Genomic DNA, 21,892 nt, shown 5'->3' with positions numbered 1-21,892 from the left:
TAGAGCAAAAGTGAAGTCAATAAAACCAACGATATGAGGGCTAACACTATATAGGCCAAGTTCTGATTTCTGTTGATCCAGAACTTGATCTGGAAATAAAACTTACAATTTCTAGGTTCCAGTGAAGTGAACAGACTGCACTTCCTTCAAATACTCATTAAATATTTCTCAGCTAGATTTTTTTTTCCCCTTTGGCTGTGCCGCATAGCTTGAGACATCAGGGATCAAACCCAGGCCCCAACAGTGAAAATGCCCAGCCGTGAGACTGCCAGGGAATTCCCTCAAATGGACTTACAATAAATACTGGGTGGCAGGGCTCAAGACTGTTTCCTGGCAGTCACAAGACTGAAGTGTGAGAATTCTGTATTACAAAGGGTTAAAGGACAAAATGGGTCTAATGCCCATCAGCAAATCTGGCACATATTAAACACTAAATGAATGTTTGCTATTAGTGGTCAATTCCATGAGGGCCAACTAGTTATCAAATATTTAAAAAAAAAAAAAAAACTCTGACCTTCAGGATCAGTAAACGGTGTCCTTAAAGTCTGGAAACGTAAAATGTATTTGCCCATGTTTTCAGAGTTCATGAATATTCTGTACCATTAGTCCTACCAATCAAGCTTCAGGGGGGTTGGAGGTGGATAACATAAACTCATAACCTTTTACCTAACTAGGAAAAAACATGCAGAGATCTGTTAGTACTACTTAAGACTCCAGCCTGAATATTTTGTCTATAAAAAACACCAAAAAAGCAAAAATTTTAAGTATCAACTAGTGTCATGAAAAAACTGTACATAACTATGTACACCCAAGGACAGGTAAAAGCTGGAGAAATCCAAATATGGTCTGTAGATTGTACCAATGCAATTTTTTCCTAGTTCTGATATTTTACTACAGTTATCTACCTATACTGTTATTTGGGGAAGCTGGGTATTGGGTACAAGAGATCTCTCCGAAATTTTTTTGCAACTTTTGTAGGTGTGTAATGATTTCAAACCTGAAAGCTTTCTCTTAAAAAACGTATTACTGGATCAGCATGGCTGGTTCGTTAGACTTGATCAAAGTTGTATAGAAACCAGCTTTAAATCGACCCAGTCTTTCAAAGCACATAAAAGACCCAGAAATGTGAGTTGGATTAGAAATCTGAACATCTTGCCCTCTTCCTTCCAGTTAGTAAGTGTTTTGCTTTTAATAATCAAATATAATTATCAGCTTATATTCAAGGCAGAGAATCTCTACCCCTGGGATCACATGCACAAATGTACACAAAGCCAAGAAAATACATGCATATTTGTAATATACATTTATAAATAATATAAATGATTTCCAACTTGTGTCTCAACTTTCCAAGGACAAAGCAAAAAGCCTGATTCTCAAAATCTCAGAGTCAGAAGGATTCTTCAAGAGACCTTAACCTATTCACTCTTAGTATTTCAGTTCACTTTTTAACTTTTAAGAGTGAATTTACCTCGAATTCTAGAAATGCACGTATTCTATTTTAAAACTGATGATTCAGAAAATTAAGACCTCATGCAAAAGGCAGTACAGTGTATGTAATGGTGTGAACTGTCATGTCAGAGAAATCTGGGTTCAAGACTTTCCTGATCCTCTTTGTGGCCTTGGTCAGCTTATTGAACTTACAGGAGTCTTTCTTCCCTATTTTATAAACATAGCTAGTAGTACTACTAGCTCAAAGGCTTGCTGTGAAAATACAAAAAGATAATACACAGTCTATCAGAGTCCAGGACTTCATAAAAGTACACAAATGGTTTGTTCCTTTGATACACAATTAGTACAACCACATCTTCAATTCCCAGATGGCCTACACTTCCTAAATATTTTAACAAAGCTGAATGATTTTATGTAACAAGAAGAACTTTCTTCTTATTCTATGATTTTTTTCTTTAACTCTTCCTTGCAATGGTGTATATACTGTAGCATTTGGACAGGGAACTATCCCTGTTTATCTGTGATTTTCTTATTTCCTGCTCTGCCACCAATTTTATGAATTCCTCCAAATTTATTTTTGGTTAATGGTAACTCTGTTCTCAGGACACATTTTTAAAAAGTCCTATTATTTTACTATACATACTGAAAAATATACACGAGACTTCAACTGAACACAAAATATTCTATTAGAAGCATACACATTCTGCACTGAATTTCAACAAATCAAAAATTGATTTAGAGCAATTTTAGGAACTGGCAAACACTAAAGAAATATTAAATTTGTCACCTCTCATAGTATCTTTATGCTCAGTAAGGGGTCATTCAAAAAAAAAGATTTTTAAAACAAATGGAGTCTCAAATTATTTTTAAATTAAACTTTAATACTTTCGAGATAGTCTATTTTGCATCTGTTTTCCTAAAGATAGTAGTCTATGGCTTTCTTGTGAAGTCTTTGTCTAGTTTTGGTATCAGGGTAATACTGGCCTCATAGAATGAGGTGCAAAGTATTCTCGACTCTTCTATTTTTGGAAGAGTTTGTGAGGGATTAGTGTTAATTCTTCCCCAAGAATTTGGTAGAATTCACCAGTGAATCCATTTGGTTCTGGGCTTTTAAGACTTTGTTTCTTAAAAGTAGTTAGGGGGACTTCCCTGGTGGTCCAATGGCTACGACTCTGTGCTCCCAATGCAGGTGGCCCCAGATGGTCGGGGAACTGGATCTAAGCAACTAAGACCCAGGGCAGCCAAATAAATAATTTTTTTAAGTAGTTAGGAAATTTCACTTCTAATTCCTTTAATCCATGAGAAATTAGAGAGGAACAAATCCCACAAAAGGAATTTGTCTCTTAAGAGAGTCAACAAAGTTCCCTTATATTCCTAGCCTGTTGAGTGCTTCTATCATAAAAGGGTGTTGCACTTTATCAAACTGAGACGATCATGTAGGTTTTTTGTCCTTTATTAATGCAATATGTTACATTCTTTATTGTATGGTAAACCAACCTTACATTTCTGGGTTAAATCCCACTTGGCTGTGGTGTATAATTCTTTTTTATATGTTGCTGGATCCCATTTACTAGCATTTTGAGGACTTTTGTTTCTATTTGCTTAAGGGATATTGTTCTATGGTTTTCTTGTGAAGTCTTTCATTTTGTTATCATGGTAATATTGGCCTTAAAAGATGAGTTAGAAGTGTTTTCCTTTCTTCTATTTTTTAGAAAAGTTTGTGAAGGATTGGTATTAATTCTTCCCTAAGTATCTGGCAGAATTCACTAGAGAAATCATTCGGTTCTGAAGCTTTTCTTTTTGTAATTTTCTCTCTTAAAAGTAGTTAGGAAATGTCACCTCTAATTCCTTTAATCCATGAGAAATCAGAAAAAAGAACAGAAGTGACCTAGGTGGCAGAATTGGTTACTTTTTTTAAAAAGTTATTTTTTTTCTTTTGGCTACTTGCTGGATGTTAGTTGCCCAACCAGGGACTGAACTTGGGCCCCCTGCAATGGAATATCCAAGTCCTAACCACTGGCCCACCAGGCAATTCCACAAAGTGATTTTTTTCAAAGGCTGACTGTAATTAAAAAACGAGGCAGTCTTTCCTTCATGTAGGCTATCCATTTATCTACCCTTTTAAAATGTTATGTCTCAATGATTTTAGACACCTTTAGATCGTCTAATTTAATCTTCATAAGATCCCCAGGAGGTTCTATCATCCCATGTGACACCGGAGGAAACTAAAGCTAAACCGTCTAAGGTCACAGTTAAACGTAGTTAATGAGCAGGAGATGCAGGTTTGATCGCTGAGTTGGGAAGATAAGATTTCTTGGAAGAGGGCACTCTAGTAGAACCCACTATAGTATTCTTGCCTGGTAAATCCCAAGGACAGAGGAGCCTGGCGGGCTACAGTCCATGAGGTCACAAGAGTCAGACACAACTTAGTTCCTGCACAACAACGAGCAGGAACTCACAAGTCACAATCCCTAATCTTCTACTTAATAACTTGGCATATTGGGTGAATTACTAACTTCAGGGCCTCAGTTTCCTCATCTCTAAAATAACACTTCTTAAAGTGGAAGTGAAGTCGCTCAGTCGTGTCCGACTCTTTGCGACCCCATGGACTGTAGCCTACCAGGCTCCTCAGTCCACGGAATTTTCCAGGCAAGAGTATTTGGAGTGGGTTGCCATTTCCTTCTCCAGGTGATCTTCCCCACCCAGCGATCGAACTCAGGCCTCCCGCATTGCAGGTAAATGCTTTACCATCTGAGCCATTTACACTGGGATACATTTACACTATGTATTTCTTAGGAGAGTGATATAAACAAAATGCATGCAACGTGTTTATAACAGTACCTGGCTTACAGTAATGTGCAACATTATCAGTGATTTCTACTATTACTAGGTATTGCCCAGCAACACCATTTAAGCTTTGATGGTCCTAAAACGCTGAGTTTTAACAGTGATAAGAAACTTGAAGTCTTAGATTGAAAAGGAACCACTTAAAAGGAATTTGATTCCAATCACAGATAACCATTTTACTACTACTTTTCATTCCTCTGGTTATCACTACATCTAGTCAAAATATCAAAGCACTTAATAGTGGGAGGGAAGTACATAAAATTCAAAGTGGTCCTTTACTGTAAATGCTCATCCACTAAAAAAATAGATGTACACTGCCCAGTTCAGTTCTTAATTTTGCTTCTGATTGACATGAACATTAAAATGTTATCTTTCCATAGCACTTTCCTTTCTCGTATAAACTAAGTAGACTTAAAATGTGGATTCCCGAAACATTGCTGAAGATTCTAATTAAAAAAATAAAATTCTTCAAATAATTTTCACAGTTAAGCTTAATTTAAAACTTATCTGTTACAGTTAACAATGCATTCAGCTTGCACTTTTCTGACAAAGTTCTATAGTAAGTTGTACAGGTTGTAACTATGTTCAGGCACTGTTATTATTTCCTAGTTGTCATGAGCTGCCAATTCTTCTACTTGCATAGTTCATTACGCCATTCAAAGTCGTTTCATGTTCATCATCTTATTTGTCTCTCCTAAAAGATCCTGGGCACTTCTCATTCTGTTTTAAAGATGTGGAAACTAACATAGTTCATTAAGCTAGTTACCTCGCTGCGCCTGGAATTCAAGTCTCTCCAGCCTGCATTTGTGCTTACCAACTGTCACTTCATTCCCTTAAGCCATTTCTCAGGGCAAAGTGAACTCTGTAACTGAAAGGATGCAAGAGCATGATTGCCAAAACTGCAGCAACAACTTCTGTCAAAACGTTTACCCCTCAAGGTCCTTGGAAGATAATGTGCTAGTTGAAACTGTTGAGTTAAGATAGGTAGGGAGTTGCTGACACTCATTATCAGACAGGTCAGGAAATGAGTTTGCTGTGTGGCACATTTACTCCAATACACCGTTCATTCTGGCCACCTCATAATCCAGTTCCCTGACTTGTTCGCTTGTGCTGGCGCACAGGAGCACTCCCACATAATTCTCTACCTCTGCTCTTACTACAGCAAATGGACAACTCAGCAGTGATTCTTCTATTCATGACACTTAAAAATGGCTGTTAAAAGACTGACATACAGAATGATTTTAAAGATCAATACAGCTCCTCCCTTAAAAAAAAAAAACACCCGAAACAAAACAAATCCTCCCGCCCACTAATTCTTATTAAAAAATTAAGCAAAATGTTCCATTTCCTAACTCAGAGGTAAAGAAACCTAACTGTGGCTCACCTTTGTCCTCCCAAGCTTTTAATATTCAGCTCAGTTTAACTTCCTCCAGCCAGCATTCACTTGTGTCATACCCAGCAGTTAATCCACTAAGTCCAATTTCTTCCTCCTATATCCATAAAGGTGACTTCAGGTCCCCGAACTTAACCAACTCAAAAAGAAGGATGTCGGTGTAGGGGACCAACATCATTCAGGCCTTAATTTATTTAAACCATTTATCAAGTAGTCAAAGTGTCTCTTGTCCTTTTTTATACACAGTTTAGTTCTAACAACAACAGCATCAGATTTTATATCCATTATTTGGAGACAACTGGGGTATAGAGCAGAAGTAAATTGCCTAAGTTCATATAGCACCAAATGACAGATTATCGACTTGAACCAGGGCCTTAGCCTTAACCACTACATGAAAACTGCCTCAACTAAAAGTCCAACGTGATCATAAAATTAATCCTATGACCTTGAGCCAATCATTTCAGAGCTCTCGGCCTCAAGTTTCCTCCACTATAAAATGACTTGCCCAGAGAGCTTTCGGGTGCTTTCCTGCCAGTCTTTCTGAATTTACAAACCAGAATTACTTACTCCTCATCCATGAAGAGATGTAATTAAATGTCAGGGCTTAAGTTTTTCAGCCCCTGCGTGTTCTAGCACGTTCTCCATACTCCATTCTTTACTCTGTGATTTTAATTTTCAAACACTGAACCTCTAATGCTACATAGTCTCTCTCGGCCCACTATCAACTCTTCCCCACTACAAGGGACATCGACTAGGCCCGATCCTATTCCAGACCTTTACCCAGTTACTCCAGCCACTTCCCAGCTTCACAGGGAGTCAGCAATAAGCTTAAGAAAGCCCTAGAAGCAAAGCCAGAAGGAGAAGTCTGCTTTCTCAGAGGTCAAAAGAGCTTCTAAGGCACCTGCCACGCCTCCCGACCCCGGTGGCGCGGCCTGGGCCTGGCTGCCTACCTCAAGCGGCCCAGGTCCCGGTCTCACACCACACGGCCGGAGCGCCGGCCTGGGCCTGAACTCTCGATACCCAGCCGGACCCCGCGGCCCCGGCCACGCCCGGCTCTTCGGTCCCCCGGTCGCGGCGCCGCGTATCCAGGCCCCCAAGGGTTCTCCAGGCCCGAACACAAGCAGGCCTCCCGTCTCACCTCGAGCCTCGGCGGGACGGCCGGCGGCGCCCGCGCCTGCTCCCACCCGCACAACCGGCCCCGCGCCGCAGAGAATACAGCGACGGCGGCGGCACAGCAGCTGAAGAAGCACAACCGTCACGTGCCGCGGGACCAAGAGGCCTCGACTCCGGCTGCCGCCGCGCGAGCTGGCCCCACCGCGCGAAGCCCGGCCCTGAGCCCGCCCCTCGCCCCTGAGTAGCTACGGCTAGGGCCAAGGCCAGCCCCCCCGCGCCAGCTTCTGAATTCAGTTGGCCAATGCGACCATCGCTCCAAGGACTTTCCCATACGCCCCCTAGGGCTATTCTTCGTGGAGCGTGCGGATTGGCTGCGAGTGAGGCAGGAAGTGGCCGTTGGTTGGGCGGTAGGGAAGGGGGCGGGCTGCGGCGGAAAGGAACACTCCCGGGCGCGCGCGCCCTGAGGCGGGACCAGCCCTTCAGGAGTTCCCGCGCGCGGTTGCGCTCGTTCCTTCGTGGGCGCGCTTTCAGGAGTTGCATCTCTGTCTCTGCGGTTCTCACACCTTCTGCGCTTAGACCCGGGCCTCGGAGTCTGGCATTCCGTTCCCTTCTTTGGGGGTCAGATGTCAGCTGGCAAGAAGGGATGGGAAGTGTGGTGAACCATCGGGAAGGGCCTTGCCCCCGATGCAGCGAGTGCGCAGCGCTAACGGCTCCCTCGGTCCGGGCTAAAGTGCATTGCGCTTTGTAAGCAGGCGCCACGGTTCCTGCAGTGTCATTGCTCTAGGCCCAGCAGCCTGAGGCCACCTTGTTCCCCAAGATCAAATACAGTCCATAGTACTACACTCCAGGTTTATTTCAATTTTCAGTTATGATGTTTTCTTAAGTAAAATTACACATAAAGGGCACAGAGACACACTGACAACAACATTGAGAGAAAAAGATGGTGCAATGGAAAGATTTCAAACACACCACAAGTTTTGTAACTCACTTTTACCGTGTCTTCAGTTTTCAATATGCTGAGAACCTCAGAAAATGGAAGTGGTCTGTGGGTTTTTTAGACCTTTATATGTCCTGGTTTCTGTCGTCCATTTGTTTGGATACCCAAAGGCTGAATGGTAGGGTGAAAAAAACTGCATATGGTAAATGTAGCAACTACCCTGGGCTACCCAGGAGGTGCTAGCGGTAAGAACCAGCCTGCCAGTGCAGGAGAGGTAGGAGACCTCGGTTTCATCACTGGGTCCAGAAGATCCTCTGGAGGGGGGCATGGAAACTCATTTCCGTATCCTTGTCTGGAGAATCCCATGGACAGAGTAGCCTGGCAGGCTATACTCCATTGCACAGAGTTGGACATATCCGAAGCAACTTAGCGAGCACGCGTGTGGACACACACACACGCACACCAATTTTCCCAGTTCAGTTCAGCTCAGGTGCTCAATTCTGTCCAACTGTGCGACGCCACGGACTGCAGCACAGCAGGCTTCCCTGTCCATCACTAACTACCTGAGCTTGCTCAAAATCATGTCCATTGAGTTGGTGATGCCATCCAACGATCTCATCCTCTGTCATCCCCTTCTCTTCCTGCCTTCAATCTTTCCCAGCATTAGGGTCTTTTCAAGTGAGTCAGTTCCTTGCATCAGGTGGCCAAAGTACTGGAGTTTCAGCTTCAGCATCAGTCCTTCCAATGAATATTCAGGACTGATTTCCTTTAGGATATACTGGCTGGATCTCCTTAGTCCAAGGAACTCTCAAGAGTCTTCTCCAGCACCACAGTTCAAAAGCATCAATTCTTCGGCGCTCAGCTTTCTTCACAGTCCAACTCTCACATCCATACATGACCATTGGAAAAACCATAGCCTTGACTAGAAGGACCTTTGTTGGCAAAGTAATGTCTCTGCTTTTTAGTATGCTGTCTAGGTTGGTCATAAATTCTCTTCCAAGGAGAAAGTGTCTTTTAATTTCATGGCTGCAGTCACCATCTGCAGTGATTTTGGAGTACAACAAAATAAAGGCTCTTACTGTTTCCATTGTTTCTCCATCTATTTGCCATGAAGTGATGGGACCAGATGCCATGATCTTAGTTTTTTATGTTGATTTTCTAAGCCAACTTTTTCACTCTCCTCTTTCACTTTCATCAAGAGGCTCTTTAGTTCTTCGTTTCTGCCATAATGGTGGTGTCATCTGCATATCTGAGGTTACTGATGTTTCTCCCTGCAATCTTGATTCCAGCTTATGCTTCATCCAGCCCGGCATTTCTCATGATGTCCTCTGCATATAAGTTAAATAAACAGGGTGACAATATACAGCCTTGACATACTCCTTTCCCTGTTTGGAACCAGTCTGCTGTTCCATGTCCAGTTCAAACTGTTGCTTCTTGACCTGCATACAGATTTCTCAGGAGGCAGGTAAGGTGGTCTGGTATTCCCATCTCTATAAGAATTTTCCACAGTTTGTTGTGATCCACAGAGTCAAAGGCTTTGGCGTAGTCAAGAAAGCAGATGTTTTTCTGGAATTCTCTTGCTTTTTTGATGATCCAACAGATGTTGGCAATTTGACCTCTGGTTCCTCTGCCTTTTCTAAATCTAGCTTAAACATCTCGAAATTCATGTACTGCTGAAGACTGGCTTGGAGAATTTTGACCATTACTTTGTTAGCGTGTGAGATGAGTGCAATTGTGCAGTAGTTTGAACATTCTTTGGTATTGCCTCTCTTTGAGATTGGAATGAAAACTGACCTTTTCCAGTCCTGTGGCCACTGATGAGTTTTCCAAATTTGCTGGCATAATGAGTGTGGCACTTTCACAGCATCATCTTTTAGGATTTGAAATAGCTCAACTGGAACTCCATCCCCTCCACTAGCTTTGTTCATAGTGATGCTTCCTGAGGCCCACTTGACTTCACATTCCAGGATGTCTGGCTCTAGGTGAGGACCCAGCTTTATTCCCTCCTGCCATCTAGGAAGGGAAAATGAGAAGGTAAATGTTAAAAGATGGCAGTACTAAAGGGAATTTAAGGGGATTTTTAGTTGGGAGGGACTGCTTTCATCTAGAACGGACAGGAAATATGTGACTTGAACTGGATAAGGTAGGATATGCAGGATTTCTGTAGTTGGAGAGTTGGAGAAAGGCTTCTTTATGAAAAAACATACGAAAAGGCAGGAAAATGGGTATCATATATTTGGGGACATCATGTATTTTGGCTGGAGAAAGGTGTTCATTAAAGTAATAGGAGCTTGCTCAGCTCGAGAGTTGGGTTAGGACCTAGCCAATGAGTCTTTACAGAGATAGGTTAAATTTGAAATTTCGGTTATGATTTAGATACTTAGGGAAGCATTATAATATTTTTTTTTTAATTTGGACACAGTATATGGCATGCAGGATCCTAGTTTCCCAACCAGAAATCAAACCTGGCCCTGACAGTGAAAAAGCCAAGTCCTAACCACTGGACCAACAGGAAATTCCTTAGGGAGGCTTTGTTTTAATATTATTCCAGGAATCTAAAAAAGAGAGAGACTACCAGCTATGAGTCTGGTTAGGACGCTACTTCTTGAAGTTGATTAAAGGGCAGAATTAGGGAATAACAGGATGTCTAGAAACAAAAGCATTAAATGTTGATGCTGAAGACTGCACCACAGAACCAGAAACCCAGGAAAAGAAGAACCAAAGGCAACAATGAGAGTGTGAGCCCAGATGACTGGTGGTAAAGTATAGAGCCCTAAAGAGGGGGGCTTCAACCTTAGCGGATCCTGGGGATCCTGGTCTGGGCCCAAGACAGAACAGGACTGTTGGTCCTGCTAGGGATTTTTCTGCTACAGCATAATGTTCTTAAGAAGTTGAGGACAAATCCCTGAAGGCTGGCTATTCCAGAAGATATTTCTAAGATTAATGGCCTTTTTCCTTTACCTCCTCACCCACTTGCCTCTCTGTTCTATAAAAGAAACTGGCATCCAAACCCAGATAAGATGGTAATTTTGAGACATAAGTCCACCATCTTTTAGGTCTACCAGGCTTAACACCTCATCTTGTGGACTTACTGGTGTGTCCTGTAGGCCAAGCAGAGTGAGCCTGGACTTGGTAACAAGTTCAATTCAGTTTTGACACTAACTACCCGGTTAATCTCAGACACCACAGGTTTAAAGGCTAAGACTGCCCCCACGTCAGATGCTCAGCTGCGGATGAGGTACATAGGCTACCCACAGGTCGCCTTGACCAGCTACAAATTTGGGGGTTCCCATGATCACCTCTTCAGGTTCAGAGAACAACACACAGAACCCAGGAAAATACTTTATTTGCTATCACAAGTTTACTAAAGTAAAAAGCTACCACTAAGGAACAGACAAATGGAAAAATGCATAGGGCAAGTTATAGGTGTATATGTGTGTGAATCTGAAGAGCTTCTATACCCACTCCAGGCATGCCAACCTCCCAGCACCTACATGTGTTGAACAAGCTAGAAGCCCTCCAAACACCATTACTTGGGTTTTATGGAAGGAGAATTACAGAAGCACAATTGCACTCATCTCACTCGCTAGCAAAGTAATGCTCAAAATTCTCCAACCTAGGCTTCAACAGTATGTGAATCAAGAATTTCCAGATGTTCAAACTGGATTTAGAAAAGGCAGAGGAACCAGAGGTAAAATTGCCAACATCTGTTGGATCATCGAAAAAGAAAGAATTCCAGAAGAACATCTACTCCTGCTTTATTGACTACGCCAAAGCCTTTGACTGCGTGGATCACAACAAACTGTGGAAAATTCTTATAGAGATGGGAATACCAGACCACCTGACCTGCCTCCTGAGAAATCTGTATGCAAGTCAAGCAGCAACAGTTTGAACTTGACATGGAACAACAGACTGGTTCCAAATAGGGAAAGGAGTATGTCAAGGCTGTATATTGTCACCCTGCTTATTTAACTTATATGCAGAGTACATCGGAGAAGGCAATGGCACCCCACTCCAGTACTCTTGCCTGGAAAATCCCATGGATGGAGGAGCCAGGTAGGCTGCAGTCCATGGGGTCGCTAAGAGTCGGACACGACTGAGTGACTCACTTTTCGCTTTCATGCATTGGAGAAGGAAATGGCAACCCACTCCAGTGTTCTTGCCTGGAGAATCCCAGGAATGGCGGAGCCTGTTGGCTGCCATCTATGGGGTCGCACAGAGTTGGACATGACTGAAGCCACTCAGCAGCAGCAGCAGCAGCAGAGTACATCATGAGAAATGCCGGGCTGGATGAAGCACAAGCTGAAATCAAGACTTCTGGGAGAATAATCAGTAATCTCAGATATGCAGATGACACCACCGTTATGGCAGAAAGCGAAAAGGAACTAAAGAGCCTCTTGATGAAAGTGAAAGAGGAGAGTGAAAAAGTTGGCTTCAAACTCAACATTCAAAAAACTAAGATCAAAGCATCTGGTCCCATCACTTCATGGTAAATAGATGGGGAACCAATGGAAACAGTGAAGACTTTACTAAATTTTTGGGCTCCAAAATCACTGCAGATGGTGTGCAGCCATGAAATTAAAAGACGCTTGCTCCTTGGAAGAAAAGCTATGACCAACCTAGACAGCATATTAAAAAGCAGAGACATTACTTTGCCAACAAAGGTCCATCTAGTCAAGGCTATGGTTTTTCCGGTAGTCATGTATGGATGTGAGAGTTGGACCATAAAGAAAACTGAGCACTGAAGAATTGATGCTTTTGAACTGTGGTGCTGGAGAAGACTCTTGAGAGTTCCTTGGACTGCAAGGAGATCCAGCAAGTACATCCTAAAGGAAATCAGTCCTGAATATTCATTGGAAGGACTGATGCTGAAGCTGAAACTCCAATACTTTGGCCATCTGATGTGAAGAACTGACTCACTTGAAAAGACCCTGATGCTGGGAAAGATTGAAGGCAGGAAGAGAAGGGGATGACAGAGGATGAGATCGTTGGATGGCATCACCAACTCAATGGACATGATTTTGAGCAAGCTCAGGGAGTTGGTGATGGACAGGGAAGCCTGGTGTGCTGCATTCCATGGGGTCGCCAAGAGTTGGACAGGACTGAGCCACTGAACTGGACTGAACTGATGGAAGTCCTCTGAGTAGGCAAGATTAATGAATCACTGGCCACTTGTGATTGCACTCAATCTCCAACCCTTTCCCCTCCTCAGAGGTCAGAAGTGGAGCTGAAAATTCCACTCTTCCAATCACTTGGTTTGGTTTCTCTAGCAACCAGCCCATCAGGAAGTTATCAAGGGACCGCACAATAACCACCTGGTTAGCATAAACTCAGGTGACGTTGGAAGGGGCTCATTATGAATAACAAAAGATACTCATCACTCAGGAAATGCCAAGGGTTTTAGAAGTTCTGTGCCAGGAACTCAATTAAAAACTAAATTTTTTTTAATCACATAATATTCATTCCATCCCCACCACTAGCATTGGGCAAAAAAATTGATCTGCTTTTTTTTTAACTACAGAAAAGATCAGTCATTTCTAGAGCCTCTTATAAATGTAATTATATAGTATATAGTGTTTTCTCTCTGGCTTACTTAACATATTGTTTGCAGAGCGTCATCTGTGTTGTAACATTTACCAGTAATTTGTTGCTTCGAATTTCTGAGTAGTGGTGTATTGTACAAGTATGTCACAGTTTCTTTATATATTAACCAGGTAATAGACAACTGGGCTGTTCCCAATTTCTGGCTATATGATATAAAACTGCTATGGACATGGTGTACCACTCTTTGTATAAACATATATTTTATTTTCCCCTTAAAACCCAACATCTTCACTGTTTCTTGGTTTACTGTCTTGGTTGATAGTTACATCCATCCAAAGAAAGTGTAGTAATTGTTTTTGAAATCTTGCACATCTAAAAGTATCTTTATTCTACTCTCACATAGTATAACTTTATTGAAATATAATTAACATACTATAAAGTTTTCCCACTGTAAGTTAATGATTCATTGATTTTTAGTAAATTTATGGAAGTTACCAAAATCCAATCTTAAGAGTAACTCCATCATCAAAAAGTTCTTTGTTCCCCATTGGTAGTTAATTCCCAGCCAACCAAAGCAACCATGAAACTGCTTTCTCCCTTTTCTAGATATTTCATGTTAATGGAATCATATCTGACTTCTGTCACTTAGCATAATGTTTCTGCACTTAATTTATGTTGTAGCATGTATCAAGGATTGATTCTTTTTTGTTATTGAGTATTACATTGCATATGCTGAAAAAAAATTTCACAGTGTGAGAGTTACAAGTTAAGTTTTATTGGGGAGAAAATGAGGACTACAGCCCAGGAGAAAACATTTCAGATAGCTGAGAAACTGCTTCAAAGAGGCGAGGGGAGGAGCTAGGATATATAGGAATTTAGCAGCAAAGTTCGGGTAATTTGGGTACATCAAAAGATTACTGTTAATTAAAGAAACCCGCTATGTCAAGTCAAGGAACTTAGCACTTTTCTGTGTATGGAAAGATGCAAGAGTCTGGACTCATGGAATCATTCCTTTGATATGTTTTTCAGCTATCTGGGACTAGTATCCTATGTTTTCACATCCTGAGTTTCCTCAGGGCTCACCATGTGGAATGGCTGCAGTCTGATGGTGGCTAGATGACAGGTATTCTTTTCTTTCCTGAGTTTCCTCACCAGCTCACTCTGGAGGGCTGCAATGGCTGATGACTATGACATCCTTGTTTATTGAACAAGTCTGTACATGGACATGTTCTTTTGGGTAGTACATAGGCATAGAATTGCTGGGTTGAATGCTAAGTTTATGATTAACTGTTTAAGAAACTATCAAATTGTTTTCCAAATTGGCTGCTCATCTTACATTCCCATGTTGGAGGGTTTCGGTCTCGTCATATCATCACCAACACCAGCTATCCCCTGTCTTTTTGATTAGAGCCATTTTAGTGGATGTAGAGTGGTATCTCACTGTGATTTATTTCAGATTCAGTGAGCCCCCTCAGGCAGTGAAGCTGCTGATTTGTGCAGCCTCCCCAGTTCTGAAGAGAGAGAACTTCAGAAGGAAATGGCAGCCCACTCCAGTGTTCTTGCCTGGAGAATGCCATGGACAGAGGAGCCTGGCCGGCTACAGTCCACAGGGTCACAAGAGTCAGACAGGACTGAGCGACTACACTGCCACCACCCAGTTTTGAGACAAAACCCTCATGACCAACGACGGGAACGTGAGCAGCCCCAGGCAAGAATGCCACAGATTCTCAGTGTTCTAACCAGATTTCACAAGTTTCTCATGGATAAATAAATGCTTCTCAATTTCTCAATTACTTTTGGTCAATTTCCAGAACCCTAAATCTTTAAACGCCCCCCCCCCACTCTCATAGTTATTTTCTAGGGAGAAACTCTGCTGACTTCCTCACTGCACCAGACCACCTTTTAATTGACAACTTTTTTCTCTGTGTTTTCTCTCAGCTTTTTTCTGTTTCCATGTTTTGATCTCTATGCTTTACATTTTAAGGTTTTTGCTTTGTTTTTTGCTTTTTGCCTTGGCTGCACGCTGGAATTACCTGGAAACTTTTTATTATTTAGTTATCTTGGCCATGTTGTGAGGCATGTGGGATCATAGTTCCCCAAGTAGGGGTTGAACCTGTGTCCTCTGAATTGGAAGCACCTAGTCTCAACTGGAGTCCCTTGTACTGCAAGGAGATCCAACCAGTCCATTCTAAAGATCAATCCTGGGTGTTCATTGGAAGGACTGATGCTAAAGCTGAAACTGCAGTACTTTGGCCACCTCATGCGACGAGTTGACTCACTGGAAAAGACTCTGATGCTGGAAAAGGTTGGGGGCGGGAGGAGAAGGGGACGACAGAGAATGAGATGGCTGGATGGCATCACCGACTCTGTGGACATAAGTTTGAGTGAACTCCGGGAGTTGGTGATGGACAGGGAGGCCTGGCGTGCTGTGATTCATGGGGTCGCGGAGAGTCGGACACGACTGAGCGACTGAACTGAACTGAGTCTCAACTGATGGGCTGCCAGGGAAGTCCCCTGGAAAGCTTTTAAAATCCTAGTGCCCAAGCTATACCTCTAGAACATTACATCAGAATCTCTGGGGGAGGGCCCAGCCATCTGAGAATCAAAATATTTAAATGAGCTATAAACCACTGAAGAAGAGAACTGTAAGCACATTTTTAAAAAGGAAAAGAAAAATATAAATTAGTAAGTCTGTAAAAGTGTTAGTCATGTTCAACTCTTTGCGACCCCATGGACTGTAGCCCACCAGGCTCCTCTATCCATGGAATTCTCCAGGCAAGAATACTGGAGTGGGTAGCTGATGCCGAGCAGGACCCTGTGGGACTCCAGGGCACAGAGACCTTTTTGTCCCTGATTTCTTGTAGGAAAGACTCCAGCCTTCATGACCTCTCAGTTCCAAAAGGGCAGAACAGTTGCTAATCAAAGGAGGAACAGCGATGAAACCACCTGAGGCAAGATTAAAGGATCAGAGAGGCTCATCAAGACTGGGAAACTAGACCACCTAAGACCCTGCACACACCCTGACTTGACAGCAACCCTGTGCTTTTGAAACTTTGCAGAAGAAAGAATAGACTGTTACTGCCTTGATCCTTAATCACATACTCCTGCCTGACTATATAACCATTCCCTACTCAGCAGAGAGGGGGCTTCCCTTGTGGCTCAGCTGGTAAAGAATCTGCCCGCAATGCAGGAGACCTGGGTTTGATCCCTGGGTTGGGAAGATCCTCTGCAGAAGGGAAAGGCTACCCACTCCAGTATTCTGGCCTGGAGAATTCCATGGACGGTACAGTCCATGCAGTTGCAAAGAGCCAGACACGACTGAGTGACTTTCACTCACTCAGCAGAGAGTGGGGCACAACTCTTGAGGTAGTTGCCTGCTCTGTTCCCCCTTTGCCTGCTGTGTTCCCCCTTTGCCTGGCAAAATATTAAAGCTACTTTCCCCTCCGTAACTCTGTCTCCGTATTTCTGTTTGGAATTGGTGCAAAGAGCCAAGATTTTGGCAACATAGCCATTCCCATCTTCAGGGGATCTTCTGGACTGAGGGATCAAACCTGGGTCTCCTGCATTGCAAGCAGATTCTTTACCATCTGAGCCACCATGGAAGCTTTAATAGGTCTATATTTGTAAAGAAAAAAATTAGACTCCTCCTGTGTTTCTTCTTTAATGTCACACTACCACCACATTCACAACACTTCCTACACCAGATGTGTAGGAATTTCCCCCATGCCAAGCAATTCTGTGAAACCAACTGGGTCCTACCATTTAACTCAATTCTGACACTATCCACCCGAAGATAGCTAGTGTCAGATCCTACAGGTTAAGGACTTAGTTCCATAAGACTCCACTTCAGATATTAATCGAAAGTAGTGAATCCTCAAGTTACCCACAGTTTCTGTCTGACTTGTCTATAAATTTGAGCTATCCATGACTTCCTTCCCTTGGATTTGATTATTTACCAGAACAGCTCACAGAATGCAGAAACGCTTACTTACATCTGTCAGTTTATTAAAGGATATGATAAAGGATACTAGTGGACAGTCAGATGAATAAGCAGGGGGAGGTATGGGAGGGTCTGGAGCAGAGTTTTGTCCCTGTCACCCTCCCAGAACATGGATGTGTTCACCAACCTGGAAACTTGCTGAACCCAGTACTTAAGGGATTTTTATGGCAGCATGATCAATTATTAACTCCATTTCCAGCCCCTCTTCTCTCTGGAGAATGGTGGAAGGGAAGAGGGGCTGAAAGTTCATGGCTCGGTCTTTCTGGTGAACAGCTCCCATCTAGGAGTGCACCATGACTCACTTCATTAGACCAAAAGACACTCCTCTAACTCAAGAAATTCCAAGGGGTTTAGAAATGGTGTCAGGAACAGAGGTCAAAGACCAAATATTAAAACAAAAGATATGCCTAATGCTCTTAACACTTAGGAAATTACAAGGGTTTTAGGAACTCTGTGCCAGAAATTGGGGGCAGAGACTGACATATATATTTTCTATTATCTCGCAGTACCAACAGAGGAGAGGGAAGAGCTCTTGCTTACAGTACAATGCTGAGTATAACTGATAAGTACAAAGCAAATGCGTGTTGGAAAAGCATAATTTGGCAATTATAAAGGTAAAGATGGGATCACGTAAGAGTCACCAAAGGATACTAACTTTAGGGGGAATTTTCAGGAACAGGACATTTGAATGGTCTTAAAAGTGCCCACAGTAGGGAAGGTTCCTTTGCAACATTTAAATGCAATACCTGTCCCTAGACAGGATCCTGTTTTAGAAGGAAAAAATGCCATAAAGGACATTATCAGTAAACTGACAAAATTGAAATATGGATGGTTGATTATAAAGTAGTATTTCAACATAAATTTATAAGGTTGGTAACTGTATTGTGGTTGTAACTGTGTATCGTGGTTGTGTAAGAGAATACACACAGAAGTATTTAGGTGCAAAGGGCCATGATGCATATAAAAGGTTCAGAGATGACAAAGGGACTATGGTAAAATTTTGCATAGGAGAATCTAGATAAAGCGTATATTGCTGTTTTCTGCACAAGTTATCTTGAAAAAAAATTTTTTTTCCTTGCACAATTGTTACTTATTTATTTTTGGCTGTACTCAGGCTTTTTCCAGTTTTGGCCAGTACAGGTGTTTCATTGCATTTGTTTTTCTCGTTGAGCACAGGCTCTAGGCATGTGAGGCTTCAGTACTCGCAGCATGCGGGCCCAATAACTGTGACCTGTGACACAAGGGCTTAGTCACTCCACAGCACGTGGAGTCTTCCCAGAACAGGCATCAGACCTGTGTCCCCTGCATTGGCAGGGGATTCCTATCCACTGTGCCACCAGGGACGTCCTCCTTGCACAACTTTTAAATTCACAACGTAAAAAAACAAAAAGGGCAGGGGAGCTCCCTGGTGGTCTAGTGGGTAGGATTTGGTACTTTCACTGCTGTGACCAGGTTCAATCCCTGGTTGGTGAACTGAACTGAGATCCCACAATTCCCATAGCATGGCAAAAAAAAAAAAAAACCAGGCTCTCACAATTCAGCATGATTGTTCAGAGTTATTCATAGCCTATAGAGCCTATTTTGAAAGTTAGAAGCCCCTGTTTTCTGCAGGAAGCCTCAGATTTTCATTTAAATGGTAATAGGTCTGTGTAAATGGAGAAGGAAATGGCAACCCACTCCAGTGTTCTTGCCTGGAGAATCCCAGGGACGGGGGAGCCTGGTGGGCTTCCGTCTATGGGGTCACACAGAGTCGGACACGACTGAAGTGACTTAGCAGCAGCAGCAGCAGCAGGTCTGTGTAAAAAGGAATATTCAGGACAACTACATATGGGCTAATCAAAATATTAACCCACCACACATTCTTGCTCAAATGCCTAAAGACATAAGCGTACCATACATTTACTTACAGCTGTTACGGATTGGGGGCGGGAGGAGACGGGGACGGCAGAGAATGAGATCGATGGATGGCATCATCAACTCGATGGACATGAGTTTGAGTGAACTCCAGGAGTTGGTGATGGACAGGGAGGCCTGGTGTGCTGTGATTCATGGGGTCACAAAAAATTGGACACGACTGAGCAACTGAACTGAACACAAATATAAAACCATGATTTATAAATTACCTATAAAACATTCAAATTAATACTTACATAGGACAACAAAAAATGCTTTTCTGCTGAAAAGAAGTGCTATTTGACTTGTCATCTGCCCCAATGCCCTGAGGCAGATATTTTCAAGCTCAGCTGGCACACGCTTTGTGCTGTGCCGTGATGCACATTCTCAGTCCCCTTTCCACTCCTCAGAAGACCTTGAAATCTTCCATTCACAGGGAAATTCGGCACTCTCCTGCCTGTCTGTGTGCCTTCCCCTCTGGTTAGCCACCACCACTCAAACCCAGGGGAAAACTCTCAGATTCTGGGGCACTTCCTGGTGATTAGGTAGAGCAGACAGATCAATACTTTTTTTCAGTTATTTTTTTTAAGAATTATTTTTATTTTTTAATTGGAGGCTAATTACAATATTGTATTGGTTTTGCTGTACATTGACATGAATCCGCCCCAGGTGTACATGTGTTCCCCATCTTGAACACCCCTCCCACCTCCCTCCCCATCCCATCCCTCTGGGTCATCCCAGTGCACCATCCCTGAGCATCCTGTCTCATGCATGGAACCTGGACTGGCGATCTGTTTCACATATGATAATATGCATGTTTCAATGCTATTCTCTCAAATCATCCCACCCTCGCCTTCTCCCACAGGGTCCAAAAGACTGTTCTATACATCTATGTTTCTTTTGCTGTCTCGCATATAGGGTTATCGTTACCATCTTTCTAAATTCCATATATATGCATTAATATACTGTATTGGTGTTTTTCTTTCTGACTTACCTTGCTCTGTATAATAGGCTCCAGTTTCATCCACCTCAATAGAATTGATTTAAATGTATTCTTTTTAATGGCTGAGTAATACTCCATTGTGTATATGTACCATAGCCTTCTTATCCATTCGTCTGCTGATGGACATCTAGGTTGCTTCCATGTCCTGGCTATTATAAACAGTGCAGTGATGAACATTGGGGTACACGTCTCTTTCAATTCTGGTTTCCTCAGCGTGTATGCCCAGCAGTGGGAACAAAATAGAAAGCCCAGAGATAAATCCACGCACCTACGGACACCTTATCTTCGACAAAGAAGGCAAGAATATACAATGGAGAAAAGACAACCTCTTTAACAAGTGGTGCTGGGAAAACTGGTCAACCACCTGTAAAGGAATGAAACTAGAACACTTTCTAACGCCAAGACAAAAATAAACTCAAAATGGATTAAAAATCTAAACGTAAGACCAGAAACTATAAAACTCCTAGAGGAAAACATAGGCAAAACACTCTCCAACATAAATCACAGGAGGATCCTCTATGACCCACCTCCCAGAGTAATGGAAGTAAAAGCAAAAATAAACAAATGGGACCTAATTAAACTTAAAAGCTTTTGCACAACGAAGGAAACTATAAGCAAGGTGAAAAGACAGCCTTCAGAATGGGAGAAATAACAGCAAACAAAGCAACTGACAAAGAAATAATCTCAAAAATATAAAAGCAACTCCTACAGCTCAATTCTAGAAAAATAAATGACCCAATCAAAAAATGGGTCAAAGAACTAAACAGACATTTCTCCAAAGAAGACATACAGATAGCTAACAAATACATGAAAAGATGCTCATCACTCATAATCAGAGAAATGCAAATCAAAACCAATGAGGTACCATCTCACGCCAGTCAGAATGGCTGCTTCCAAAAGTCTCAGTTCAGTTCAGTTCAGTTCAGTCGCTCAGTCGTGTCCGACTCTCCGCGACCCCATGAATCACAGCACGCCAGGCCTCCCTGTCCATCACCAACTCCCGGAGTACACTCAAACTCATGTCCACAGAGTCGGTGATGCCATCCAGCCATCTCATTCTCCGTCGTCCCCTTCTCCTCCCGCCCCCAACCTTTCCCAGCATCAGAGTCTTTTCCAGTGAGTCAACTCGTCGCATGAGGTGGCCAAAGTATTGCAGTTTCAGCTTTAGCATCAGTCCCTCCAATGAACATCCAGGATTGATCTCCTTTAGAATGGACTGGTTGGATCTCCTTGCAGTATAAGGGACTCTCAAGAGTCTTCTCCAACACCACAGTTCAAAAGCATCGATTCTTCGGCGATCAGCCTTCTTCACAGTCCAACTCTCACAACCATACATGACCACGGGAAAAACCATTGCCTTGACTAGACGGACCTTGGTTGGCAAAGTAATGTCTCTGCTTTTTAATATACTATCAAGGTTGGTCATAACTTTCCTTCCAAGGAGCAAGCGTCTTTTAATTTCATGGCTGCAATCAGCATCTGCAGTGATTTTGGAGCCCAAAAAAACAAAGTCTGACAATGTTTCCACTGTTTTTCCATCTATTTCCCATGAAGTGATGGGACCAGGTGCCATGATCTTTGTTTTCTGAATGTTGAGCTTCAAACCAACCTTTTCACTCTCCTCTTTCACTTTCATCAAGAGGCTTTTGAGTTCCTCTTCACTTTCTGCCATAAGGGTAGTGTCATCTGCATATCTGAGGTTATTGATATTTC

The 21,892-nt window shown here is 42.6% G+C and overlaps 1 protein-coding gene and 1 long non-coding RNA gene across 3 annotated transcripts in view; both read right to left on the bottom strand.

Annotated features, from left to right (window-relative positions):
* Window positions 1–7,022, bottom strand: part of CANX (calnexin) — a 31,798-nt gene extending 24,776 nt beyond the window's left edge. The window contains exon 1 of one of the 2 annotated variants that reach the window (XM_055430911.2): window positions 6,828–7,022. The gene's annotated coding sequence lies outside the window, so the exon portion shown is untranslated. Of the gene's footprint in view, window positions 1–6,639; window positions 6,784–6,827 lie in introns of those variants that run through there. The other variant, XM_055430912.2, reaches the window with a different exon arrangement.
* A 289-nt stretch (window positions 7,023–7,311) lies between these two features.
* LOC148777203 (uncharacterized) lies at window positions 7,312–21,227 on the bottom strand. Its single transcript, XR_016038130.1, has 4 exons — window positions 20,171–21,227; window positions 19,434–19,710; window positions 19,191–19,322; window positions 7,312–9,752 (listed from the first exon to the last, which is right to left on the bottom strand). It is a non-coding gene; the product is annotated as an uncharacterized LOC148777203 (long non-coding RNA).
* Window positions 21,228–21,892: the final 665 nt, after the last annotated feature.

Source organism: Moschus berezovskii, chromosome 8 (assembly GCF_049115385.1).
Source record: "Moschus berezovskii isolate FMDL1 chromosome 8, NW_MosBer_1.0, whole genome shotgun sequence".
In the NCBI taxonomy this organism is placed as follows: Eukaryota; Metazoa; Chordata; class Mammalia; order Artiodactyla; family Moschidae; genus Moschus; species Moschus berezovskii.
Note: the sequence above shows the minus strand (reverse complement) of the source record. Positions and strands in the feature narration are given on the sequence as shown.